This window comes from Ambystoma mexicanum, assembly GCF_040938575.1.
Source record: "Ambystoma mexicanum isolate Mex_15411 chromosome 12 unlocalized genomic scaffold, UKY_AmexF1_1 Mex_chr12_unloc.1, whole genome shotgun sequence".
Classification (NCBI taxonomy): Eukaryota; Metazoa; Chordata; class Amphibia; order Caudata; family Ambystomatidae; genus Ambystoma; species Ambystoma mexicanum.
In genome coordinates this window covers 15,072,386-15,085,309 of record NW_027182322.1, presented here as the reverse complement: position 1 = coordinate 15,085,309, position 12,924 = coordinate 15,072,386, and the positions used below count along the sequence as shown (strand labels likewise).

General features: G+C 46.6%; 6 non-coding genes across 6 annotated transcripts; all 6 read left to right on the top strand.

Annotated features, from left to right (window-relative positions):
• The first annotated feature begins 317 nt into the window (after window positions 1-317).
• TRNAA-CGC (transfer RNA alanine (anticodon CGC)) lies at window positions 318-389 on the top strand. The gene has a single exon. It is a non-coding gene; the product is annotated as a tRNA-Ala (tRNA).
• Window positions 390-2,780: 2,391 nt separating this feature from the next.
• TRNAA-CGC (transfer RNA alanine (anticodon CGC)) lies at window positions 2,781-2,852 on the top strand. Its single transcript has one exon. It is a non-coding gene; the product is annotated as a tRNA-Ala (tRNA).
• A 2,385-nt stretch (window positions 2,853-5,237) lies between these two features.
• On the top strand, window positions 5,238-5,309 carry TRNAA-CGC (transfer RNA alanine (anticodon CGC)). The gene has a single exon. It is a non-coding gene; the product is annotated as a tRNA-Ala (tRNA).
• Window positions 5,310-7,700: 2,391 nt separating this feature from the next.
• On the top strand, window positions 7,701-7,772 carry TRNAA-CGC (transfer RNA alanine (anticodon CGC)). Its single transcript has one exon. It is a non-coding gene; the product is annotated as a tRNA-Ala (tRNA).
• Window positions 7,773-10,163: 2,391 nt separating this feature from the next.
• TRNAA-CGC (transfer RNA alanine (anticodon CGC)) lies at window positions 10,164-10,235 on the top strand. Its single transcript has one exon. It is a non-coding gene; the product is annotated as a tRNA-Ala (tRNA).
• Window positions 10,236-12,620: 2,385 nt separating this feature from the next.
• Window positions 12,621-12,692, top strand: TRNAA-CGC (transfer RNA alanine (anticodon CGC)). Its single transcript has one exon. It is a non-coding gene; the product is annotated as a tRNA-Ala (tRNA).
• Window positions 12,693-12,924: the final 232 nt, after the last annotated feature.

Genomic DNA, 12,924 nt, shown 5'->3' with positions numbered 1-12,924 from the left:
TAGAGCACTTGCTTTGCATGGATGAGGCCCTGGGTCCAATCCCTGGCATCTCCAATTGTTTCCCTTTTTTTGACTGTCATATGTTCTCTGTCCACGAGATGGCTCTTTGAGCACGGTAATCCTCTGGTGGAATACTTCCCCTGGAAGTCATCTCTTATGGAGAAGCATAATGCACACTGCTTCAGCTGACCATGTGCTTTTCCAGTCTTGCTCCCGTTTTCCCTGGTCTTTTGCTAGTGCTTCAGTTGGCAGCATATTTTGACCGGAAGAATTCTCCCAGGAAAAGATGTCTGCAGGACAGGCCCACTGCACACCGAGGGGATGTAGCTCAGTGGTAGAGCGCATGCTTCGCATGTATGAGGTCCCGGGTTCAATCCCCGGCATCTCCATTTGCATAAACATCAGTGTGATTTTGTCCCGGTTATTTTGTATTTCACACTGCAACTCGGGCCATGATTATAGGATCATCGACATTCATATCTATTTGTCTGAGAAAACGCTGGTGCCCGTATGGCAAACCTGCCTATAATATATCACTGAGGTTTACGTCCCTGCCAGTGTCAACATCCTGTATGCCTTCACAATCACTACAAATAGAAATGCACAGAGAGAAACATCACACCACAGTTTTAACGGTGCAGAATCGTGAAAGTATTGGCATTGCCTTGCGTTTCTTTTCAGTCGATTGTTTTGGTTCCGAATGTATAGCTCCACCATTGTACCTTTGTAGCATATGATGCCTAGCTTTAAAAATAATTTGTTTTCACTGGATGTGGCCACAGATGTGCCTCTGTTGTCAACCTAAGTCGATCAGGTTCTGTAACTTGTTAGTTTTGAGCTGGAATATCCTACCAGCTCTGCTGCTGGGGCCTATCTCTGGCTTCTAAAAGCAAAAGTCTTGAACATATTGATATTTTTCATTAGTTGGTCAGGGGAATTGCATGGGGGGGCAGCCTTTCTGCATGTTTCTATGGACAACCAGACACAGGTGGCTCTAAAATGAAGTCTGCCATTTGGAAACTCCAATTCGACAGTTACCGTCAGTTCTGGGCGCTGTTAGTCCCAAGCAGCCAGCCAGCATCTGGTAGATTTCACAGTTCCTTGCTGGCAGTGGGGATGTAACTCAGTGGTAGAGCACATACTTGGGAAGTATGAGGCCACAGGTTCGATCCCAGGCATCTCCATGTGATATTTTTCCTCAATTGTGGGCTTTTTATCCTGTACATAGGAATTAGGATGATGTGTTCTTTTGCCATACTAAATCCTGTTCCTGAACGTCTTCTCTTTGGAGCCGATGATTGTGGACATGCACGGTGCACCATGCTTCAGTGTGATGTCTGCTTTTTTCATTGGAAGCCTGTTAGCCTGATCTCTTACCGGGATGACACAAGGCAGACTCGTTCAGACAGAGGGGCATTGGCTGAAAATAGTGTCTCCACCGGTCCCCCTGCTAGGCAGTGGTGTCATTCTGAGGTGCTGTGCACGCTCACCAACTATCACCCCCTCTGACCTTTCCCACCGCAGAACACCCTGAATGCATTCAGCGGGTTATGCTTCATTCTAGGGCTGCAATGGATCGCCTAGTGGCAAAACCAATGGAAGCACCATTGACCTTCCGCAGAATTCCACTGCTTGTCTGCCTAGAGAAGCGACATCTGCCGAGTGTGCTAGGGACACTCATGACGGCAGAGCTATAGAGTGGTGGGTCCACGTTGCTTTCCACTAGCCAGCAAATACAGAAGGACATCCGAAAGAGGTGTCAGTCTATCTAGCAACATATGTGGGCTTTCGGCTGGAGGAATTCCTGCGCGAAATGGTGCTATCTCATTTTTGGTGTTTGAAGACATACATATATATATATATATATATGTATTTATTTTTTCTCCATAACTACACTTCTCAAATCTGGGGCATCTATCCGAGATGGCTGTGTCACATTATGTGATGTCTCAGGCACCAACGTGATGAGATCGACCTGGCGCTTTAACTTTGTCATTGTAAGTAGTAAGATGTAATTTGGCAGTTGTCATGTTTTTTCATATGCACTACTGCAAGCCCCTTTCCTTACTTAGCCCACTCCCTCCTGAAGCTTTTAGGTGTGATGAGGAAGCGTCCTCTCAGCGGGGATGTAGCTCAGTGGTAGAGCGCATGCTTTGCATGTATGAGGACCTGGGGCATTTCCACTTGTTTCTCTTTTTGACTGTCATATGATCTCTATCCACTAGATGGCCCTTTGAGCACAGTAATCCTCTGGTGGAAATCTTCCCCTGGAAGTCATCTCTTATGGAGAAGCAAAATGCACACTGCTTCAGTGTGACCATGAGGTTTTCCATTCTTGCTCCAGTTTTCCCTGCTCTTTTGCTAGTGCTTCACTCGGCAGAATGTTTTGACCAGAAGAGTTCTCCCTGAAAATTATGTCTGCGGGACAGACACACTGCATACCGAGGGGATGTAGCTCAGTGGTAGAGCACTTGCTTTGCATGGATGAGGCCCTGGGTCCAATCCCTGGCATCTCCAATTGTTTCCCTTTTTTTGACTGTCATATGGTCTCTGTCCACGAGATGGCTCTTTGAGCACGGTAATCCTTTGGTGGAATACTTCCCCTGGAAGTCATCTCTTATGGAGAAGCATAATGCACACTGCTTCAGCTGACCATGTGCTTTTCCAGTCTTGCTCCCGTTTTCCCTGGTCTTTTGCTAGTGCTTCAGTTGGCAGCATATTTTGACCGGAAGAATTCTCCCAGGAAAAGATGTCTGCAGGACAGGCCCACTGCACACCGAGGGGATGTAGCTCAGTGGTAGAGCGCATGCTTCGCATGTATGAGGTCCCGGGTTCAATCCCCGGCATCTCCATTTGCATAAACATCAGTGTGATTTTGTCCCGGTTATTTTGTATTTCACACTGCAACTCGGGCCATGATTATAGGATCATCGACATTCATATCTATTTGTCTGAGAAAACGCTGGTGCCCGTATGGCAAACCTGCCTATAATATATCACTGAGGTTTACGTCCCTGCCAGTGTCAACATCCTGTATGCCTTCACAATCACTACAAATAGAAATGCACAGAGAGAAACATCACACCACAGTTTTAACGGTGCAGAATCGTGAAAGTATTGGCATTGCCTTGCGTTTCTTTTCAGTCGATTGTTTTGGTTCCGAATGTATAGCTCTACCATTGTACCTTTGTAGCATATGATGCCTAGCTTTAAAAATAATTTGTTTTCACTGGATGTGGCCACAGATGTGCCTCTGTTGTCAACCTAAGTCGATCAGGTTCTGTAACTTGTTAGTTTTGAGCTGGAATATCCTACCAGCTCTGCTGCTGGGGCCTATCTCTGGCTTCTAAAAGCAAAAGTCTTGAACATATTGATATTTTTCATTAGTTGGTCAGGGGAATTGCATGGGGGGGCAGCCTTTCTGCATGTTTCTATGGACAACCAGACACAGGTGGCTCTAAAATGAAGTCTGCCATTTGGAAACTCCAATTCGACAGTTACCGTCAGTTCTGGGCGCTGTTAGTCCCAAGCAGCCAGCATCTGGTAGATTTCACAGTTCCTTGCTGGCAGTGGGCATGTAACTCAGTGGTAGAGCACATACTTGGGAAGTATGAGGCCACAGGTTCGATCCCAGGCATCTCCATGTGATATTTTTCCTCAATTGTGGGCTTTTTATCCTGTACATAGGAATTAGGATGATGTGTTCTTTTGCCATACTAAATCCTGTTCCTGAACGTCTTCTCTTTGGAGCCGATGATTGTGGACATGCACGGTGCACCATGCTTCAGTGTGATGTCTGCTTTTTTCATTGGAAGCCTGTTAGCCTGATCTCTTACCGGGATGACACAAGGCAGACTCGTTCAGACAGAGGGGCATTGGCTGAAAATAGTGTCTCCACCGGTCCCCCTGCTAGGCAGTGGTGTCATTCTGAGGTGCTGTGCACGCTCACCAACTATCACCCCCTCTGACCTTTCCCACCGCAGAACACCCTGAATGCATTCAGCGGGTTATGCTTCATTCTAGGGCTGCAATGGATCGCCTAGTGGCAAAACCAATGGAAGCACCATTGACCTTCCGCAGAATTCCACTGCTTGTCTGCCTAGAGAAGCGACATCTGCCGAGTGTGCTAGGGACACTCATGACGGCAGAGCTATAGAGTGGTGGGTCCACGTTGCTTTCCACTAGCCAGCAAATACAGAAGGACATCCGAAAGAGGTGTCAGTCTATCTAGCAACATATGTGGGCTTTCGGCTGGAGGAATTCCTGCGCGAAATGGTGCTATCTCATTTTTGGTGTTTGAAGACATACATATATATATATATATATGTATTTATTTTTTCTCCATAACTACACTTCTCAAATCTGGGGCATCTATCCGAGATGGCTGTGTCACATTATGTGATGTCTCAGGCACCAACGTGATGAGATCGACCTGGCGCTTTAACTTTGTCATTGTAAGTAGTAAGATGTAATTTGGCAGTTGTCATGTTTTTTCATATGCACTACTGCAAACCCCTTTCCTTACTTAGCCCACTCCCTCCTGAAGCTTTTAGGTGTGATGAGGAAGCGTCCTCTCAGCGGGGATGTAGCTCAGTGGTAGAGCGCATGCTTTGCATGTATGAGGACCTGGGGCATTTCCACTTGTTTCTCTTTTTGACTGTCATATGATCTCTATCCACTAGATGGCCCTTTGAGCACAGTAATCCTCTGGTGGAAATCTTCCCCTGGAAGTCATCTCTTATGGAGAAGCAAAATGCACACTGCTTCAGTGTGACCATGAGGTTTTCCATTCTTGCTCCAGTTTTCCCTGCTCTTTTGCTAGTGCTTCACTCGGCAGAATGTTTTGACCAGAAGAGTTCTCCCTGAAAATTATGTCTGCGGGACAGACACACTGCATACCGAGGGGATGTAGCTCAGTGGTAGAGCACTTGCTTTGCATGGATGAGGCCCTGGGTCCAATCCCTGGCATCTCCAATTGTTTCCCTTTTTTTGACTGTCATATGGTCTCTGTCCACGAGATGGCTCTTTGAGCACGGTAATCCTCTGGTGGAATACTTCCCCTGGAAGTCATCTCTTATGGAGAAGCATAATGCACACTGCTTCAGCTGACCATGTGCTTTTCCAGTCTTGCTCCCGTTTTCCCTGGTCTTTTGCTAGTGCTTCAGTTGGCAGCATATTTTGACCGGAAGAATTCTCCCAGGAAAAGATGTCTGCAGGACAGGCCCACTGCACACCGAGGGGATGTAGCTCAGTGGTAGAGCGCATGCTTCGCATGTATGAGGTCCCGGGTTCAATCCCCGGCATCTCCATTTGCATAAACATCAGTGTGATTTTGTCCCGGTTATTTTGTATTTCACACTGCAACTCGGGCCATGATTATAGGATCATCGACATTCATATCTATTTGTCTGAGAAAACGCTGGTGCCCGTATGGCAAACCTGCCTATAATATATCACTGAGGTTTACGTCCCTGCCAGTGTCAACATCCTGTATGCCTTCACAATCACTACAAATAGAAATGCACAGAGAGAAACATCACACCACAGTTTTAACGGTGCAGAATCGTGAAAGTATTGGCATTGCCTTGCGTTTCTTTTCAGTCGATTGTTTTGGTTCCGAATGTATAGCTCCACCATTGTACCTTTGTAGCATATGATGCCTAGCTTTAAAAATAATTTGTTTTCACTGGATGTGGCCACAGATGTGCCTCTGTTGTCAACCTAAGTCGATCAGGTTCTGTAACTTGTTAGTTTTGAGCTGGAATATCCTACCAGCTCTGCTGCTGGGGCCTATCTCTGGCTTCTAAAAGCAAAAGTCTTGAACATATTGATATTTTTCATTAGTTGGTCAGGGGAATTGCATGGGGGGGCAGCCTTTCTGCATGTTTCTATGGACAACCAGACACAGGTGGCTCTAAAATGAAGTCTGCCATTTGGAAACTCCAATTCGACAGTTACCGTCAGTTCTGGGCGCTGTTAGTCCCAAGCAGCCAGCCAGCATCTGGTAGATTTCACAGTTCCTTGCTGGCAGTGGGGATGTAACTCAGTGGTAGAGCACATACTTGGGAAGTATGAGGCCACAGGTTCGATCCCAGGCATCTCCATGTGATATTTTTCCTCAATTGTGGGCTTTTTATCCTGTACATAGGAATTAGGATGATGTGTTCTTTTGCCATACTAAATCCTGTTCCTGAACGTCTTCTCTTTGGAGCCGATGATTGTGGACATGCACGGTGCACCATGCTTCAGTGTGATGTCTGCTTTTTTCATTGGAAGCCTGTTAGCCTGATCTCTTACCGGGATGACACAAGGCAGACTCGTTCAGACAGAGGGGCATTGGCTGAAAATAGTGTCTCCACCGGTCCCCCTGCTAGGCAGTGGTGTCATTCTGAGGTGCTGTGCACGCTCACCAACTATCACCCCCTCTGACCTTTCCCACCGCAGAACACCCTGAATGCATTCAGCGGGTTATGCTTCATTCTAGGGCTGCAATGGATCGCCTAGTGGCAAAACCAATGGAAGCACCATTGACCTTCCGCAGAATTCCACTGCTTGTCTGCCTAGAGAAGCGACATCTGCCGAGTGTGCTAGGGACACTCATGACGGCAGAGCTATAGAGTGGTGGGTCCACGTTGCTTTCCACTAGCCAGCAAATACAGAAGGACATCCGAAAGAGGTGTCAGTCTATCTAGCAACATATGTGGGCTTTCGGCTGGAGGAATTCCTGCGCGAAATGGTGCTATCTCATTTTTGGTGTTTGAAGACATACATATATATATATATATATATGTATTTATTTTTTCTCCATAACTACACTTCTCAAATCTGGGGCATCTATCCGAGATGGCTGTGTCACATTATGTGATGTCTCAGGCACCAACGTGATGAGATCGACCTGGCGCTTTAACTTTGTCATTGTAAGTAGTAAGATGTAATTTGGCAGTTGTCATGTTTTTTCATATGCACTACTGCAAACCCCTTTCCTTACTTAGCCCACTCCCTCCTGAAGCTTTTAGGTGTGATGAGGAAGCGTCCTCTCAGCGGGGATGTAGCTCAGTGGTAGAGCGCATGCTTTGCATGTATGAGGACCTGGGGCATTTCCACTTGTTTCTCTTTTTGACTGTCATATGATCTCTATCCACTAGATGGCCCTTTGAGCACAGTAATCCTCTGGTGGAAATCTTCCCCTGGAAGTCATCTCTTATGGAGAAGCAAAATGCACACTGCTTCAGTGTGACCATGAGGTTTTCCATTCTTGCTCCAGTTTTCCCTGCTCTTTTGCTAGTGCTTCACTCGGCAGAATGTTTTGACCAGAAGAGTTCTCCCTGAAAATTATGTCTGCGGGACAGACACACTGCATACCGAGGGGATGTAGCTCAGTGGTAGAGCACTTGCTTTGCATGGATGAGGCCCTGGGTCCAATCCCTGGCATCTCCAATTGTTTCCCTTTTTTTGACTGTCATATGGTCTCTGTCCACGAGATGGCTCTTTGAGCACGGTAATCCTCTGGTGGAATACTTCCCCTGGAAGTCATCTCTTATGGAGAAGCATAATGCACACTGCTTCAGCTGACCATGTGCTTTTCCAGTCTTGCTCCCGTTTTCCCTGGTCTTTTGCTAGTGCTTCAGTTGGCAGCATATTTTGACCGGAAGAATTCTCCCAGGAAAAGATGTCTGCAGGACAGGCCCACTGCACACCGAGGGGATGTAGCTCAGTGGTAGAGCGCATGCTTCGCATGTATGAGGTCCCGGGTTCAATCCCCGGCATCTCCATTTGCATAAACATCAGTGTGATTTTGTCCCGGTTATTTTGTATTTCACACTGCAACTCGGGCCATGATTATAGGATCATCGACATTCATATCTATTTGTCTGAGAAAACGCTGGTGCCCGTATGGCAAACCTGCCTATAATATATCACTGAGGTTTACGTCCCTGCCAGTGTCAACATCCTGTATGCCTTCACAATCACTACAAATAGAAATGCACAGAGAGAAACATCACACCACAGTTTTAACGGTGCAGAATCGTGAAAGTATTGGCATTGCCTTGCGTTTCTTTTCAGTCGATTGTTTTGGTTCCGAATGTATAGCTCCACCATTGTACCTTTGTAGCATATGATGCCTAGCTTTAAAAATAATTTGTTTTCACTGGATGTGGCCACAGATGTGCCTCTGTTGTCAACCTAAGTCGATCAGGTTCTGTAACTTGTTAGTTTTGAGCTGGAATATCCTACCAGCTCTGCTGCTGGGGCCTATCTCTGGCTTCTAAAAGCAAAAGTCTTGAACATATTGATATTTTTCATTAGTTGGTCAGGGGAATTGCATGGGGGGGCAGCCTTTCTGCATGTTTCTATGGACAACCAGACACAGGTGGCTCTAAAATGAAGTCTGCCATTTGGAAACTCCAATTCGACAGTTACCGTCAGTTCTGGGCGCTGTTAGTCCCAAGCAGCCAGCCAGCATCTGGTAGATTTCACAGTTCCTTGCTGGCAGTGGGGATGTAACTCAGTGGTAGAGCACATACTTGGGAAGTATGAGGCCACAGGTTCGATCCCAGGCATCTCCATGTGATATTTTTCCTCAATTGTGGGCTTTTTATCCTGTACATAGGAATTAGGATGATGTGTTCTTTTGCCATACTAAATCCTGTTCCTGAACGTCTTCTCTTTGGAGCCGATGATTGTGGACATGCACGGTGCACCATGCTTCAGTGTGATGTCTGCTTTTTTCATTGGAAGCCTGTTAGCCTGATCTCTTACCGGGATGACACAAGGCAGACTCGTTCAGACAGAGGGGCATTGGCTGAAAATAGTGTCTCCACCGGTCCCCCTGCTAGGCAGTGGTGTCATTCTGAGGTGCTGTGCACGCTCACCAACTATCACCCCCTCTGACCTTTCCCACCGCAGAACACCCTGAATGCATTCAGCGGGTTATGCTTCATTCTAGGGCTGCAATGGATCGCCTAGTGGCAAAACCAATGGAAGCACCATTGACCTTCCGCAGAATTCCACTGCTTGTCTGCCTAGAGAAGCGACATCTGCCGAGTGTGCTAGGGACACTCATGACGGCAGAGCTATAGAGTGGTGGGTCCACGTTGCTTTCCACTAGCCAGCAAATACAGAAGGACATCCGAAAGAGGTGTCAGTCTATCTAGCAACATATGTGGGCTTTCGGCTGGAGGAATTCCTGCGCGAAATGGTGCTATCTCATTTTTGGTGTTTGAAGACATACATATATATATATATATATATGTATTTATTTTTTCTCCATAACTACACTTCTCAAATCTGGGGCATCTATCCGAGATGGCTGTGTCACATTATGTGATGTCTCAGGCACCAACGTGATGAGATCGACCTGGCGCTTTAACTTTGTCATTGTAAGTAGTAAGATGTAATTTGGCAGTTGTCATGTTTTTTCATATGCACTACTGCAAACCCCTTTCCTTACTTAGCCCACTCCCTCCTGAAGCTTTTAGGTGTGATGAGGAAGCGTCCTCTCAGCGGGGATGTAGCTCAGTGGTAGAGCGCATGCTTTGCATGTATGAGGACCTGGGGCATTTCCACTTGTTTCTCTTTTTGACTGTCATATGATCTCTATCCACTAGATGGCCCTTTGAGCACAGTAATCCTCTGGTGGAAATCTTCCCCTGGAAGTCATCTCTTATGGAGAAGCAAAATGCACACTGCTTCAGTGTGACCATGAGGTTTTCCATTCTTGCTCCAGTTTTCCCTGCTCTTTTGCTAGTGCTTCACTCGGCAGAATGTTTTGACCAGAAGAGTTCTCCCTGAAAATTATGTCTGCGGGACAGACACACTGCATACCGAGGGGATGTAGCTCAGTGGTAGAGCACTTGCTTTGCATGGATGAGGCCCTGGGTCCAATCCCTGGCATCTCCAATTGTTTCCCTTTTTTTGACTGTCATATGGTCTCTGTCCACGAGATGGCTCTTTGAGCACGGTAATCCTCTGGTGGAATACTTCCCCTGGAAGTCATCTCTTATGGAGAAGCATAATGCACACTGCTTCAGCTGACCATGTGCTTTTCCAGTCTTGCTCCCGTTTTCCCTGGTCTTTTGCTAGTGCTTCAGTTGGCAGCATATTTTGACCGGAAGAATTCTCCCAGGAAAAGATGTCTGCAGGACAGGCCCACTGCACACCGAGGGGATGTAGCTCAGTGGTAGAGCGCATGCTTCGCATGTATGAGGTCCCGGGTTCAATCCCCGGCATCTCCATTTGCATAAACATCAGTGTGATTTTGTCCCGGTTATTTTGTATTTCACACTGCAACTCGGGCCATGATTATAGGATCATCGACATTCATATCTATTTGTCTGAGAAAACGCTGGTGCCCGTATGGCAAACCTGCCTATAATATATCACTGAGGTTTACGTCCCTGCCAGTGTCAACATCCTGTATGCCTTCACAATCACTACAAATAGAAATGCACAGAGAGAAACATCACACCACAGTTTTAACGGTGCAGAATCGTGAAAGTATTGGCATTGCCTTGCGTTTCTTTTCAGTCGATTGTTTTGGTTCCGAATGTATAGCTCTACCATTGTACCTTTGTAGCATATGATGCCTAGCTTTAAAAATAATTTGTTTTCACTGGATGTGGCCACAGATGTGCCTCTGTTGTCAACCTAAGTCGATCAGGTTCTGTAACTTGTTAGTTTTGAGCTGGAATATCCTACCAGCTCTGCTGCTGGGGCCTATCTCTGGCTTCTAAAAGCAAAAGTCTTGAACATATTGATATTTTTCATTAGTTGGTCAGGGGAATTGCATGGGGGGGCAGCCTTTCTGCATGTTTCTATGGACAACCAGACACAGGTGGCTCTAAAATGAAGTCTGCCATTTGGAAACTCCAATTCGACAGTTACCGTCAGTTCTGGGCGCTGTTAGTCCCAAGCAGCCAGCATCTGGTAGATTTCACAGTTCCTTGCTGGCAGTGGGCATGTAACTCAGTGGTAGAGCACATACTTGGGAAGTATGAGGCCACAGGTTCGATCCCAGGCATCTCCATGTGATATTTTTCCTCAATTGTGGGCTTTTTATCCTGTACATAGGAATTAGGATGATGTGTTCTTTTGCCATACTAAATCCTGTTCCTGAACGTCTTCTCTTTGGAGCCGATGATTGTGGACATGCACGGTGCACCATGCTTCAGTGTGATGTCTGCTTTTTTCATTGGAAGCCTGTTAGCCTGATCTCTTACCGGGATGACACAAGGCAGACTCGTTCAGACAGAGGGGCATTGGCTGAAAATAGTGTCTCCACCGGTCCCCCTGCTAGGCAGTGGTGTCATTCTGAGGTGCTGTGCACGCTCACCAACTATCACCCCCTCTGACCTTTCCCACCGCAGAACACCCTGAATGCATTCAGCGGGTTATGCTTCATTCTAGGGCTGCAATGGATCGCCTAGTGGCAAAACCAATGGAAGCACCATTGACCTTCCGCAGAATTCCACTGCTTGTCTGCCTAGAGAAGCGACATCTGCCGAGTGTGCTAGGGACACTCATGACGGCAGAGCTATAGAGTGGTGGGTCCACGTTGCTTTCCACTAGCCAGCAAATACAGAAGGACATCCGAAAGAGGTGTCAGTCTATCTAGCAACATATGTGGGCTTTCGGCTGGAGGAATTCCTGCGCGAAATGGTGCTATCTCATTTTTGGTGTTTGAAGACATACATATATATATATATATATGTATTTATTTTTTCTCCATAACTACACTTCTCAAATCTGGGGCATCTATCCGAGATGGCTGTGTCACATTATGTGATGTCTCAGGCACCAACGTGATGAGATCGACCTGGCGCTTTAACTTTGTCATTGTAAGTAGTAAGATGTAATTTGGCAGTTGTCATGTTTTTTCATATGCACTACTGCAAACCCCTTTCCTTACTTAGCCCACTCCCTCCTGAAGCTTTTAGGTGTGATGAGGAAGCGTCCTCTCAGCGGGGATGTAGCTCAGTGGTAGAGCGCATGCTTTGCATGTATGAGGACCTGGGGCATTTCCACTTGTTTCTCTTTTTGACTGTCATATGATCTCTATCCACTAGATGGCCCTTTGAGCACAGTAATCCTCTGGTGGAAATCTTCCCCTGGAAGTCATCTCTTATGGAGAAGCAAAATGCACACTGCTTCAGTGTGACCATGAGGTTTTCCATTCTTGCTCCAGTTTTCCCTGCTCTTTTGCTAGTGCTTCACTCGGCAGAATGTTTTGACCAGAAGAGTTCTCCCTGAAAATTATGTCTGCGGGACAGACACACTGCATACCGAGGGGATGTAGCTCAGTGGTAGAGCACTTGCTTTGCATGGATGAGGCCCTGGGTCCAATCCCTGGCATCTCCAATTGTTTCCCTTTTTTTGACTGTCATATGGTCTCTGTCCACGAGATGGCTCTTTGAGCACGGTAATCCTCTGGTGGAATACTTCCCCTGGAAGTCATCTCTTATGGAGAAGCATAATGCACACTGCTTCAGCTGACCATGTGCTTTTCCAGTCTTGCTCCCGTTTTCCCTGGTCTTTTGCTAGTGCTTCAGTTGGCAGCATATTTTGACCGGAAGAATTCTCCCAGGAAAAGATGTCTGCAGGACAGGCCCACTGCACACCGAGGGGATGTAGCTCAGTGGTAGAGCGCATGCTTCGCATGTATGAGGTCCCGGGTTCAATCCCCGGCATCTCCATTTGCATAAACATCAGTGTGATTTTGTCCCGGTTATTTTGTATTTCACACTGCAACTCGGGCCATGATTATAGGATCATCGACATTCATATCTATTTGTCTGAGAAAACGCTGGTGCCCGTATGGCAAACCTGCCTATAATATATCACTGAGGTTTACGTCCCTGCCAGTGTCAACATCCTGTATGCCTTCACAATCACTACAAATAGAAATGCACAGAGAGAAACATCACA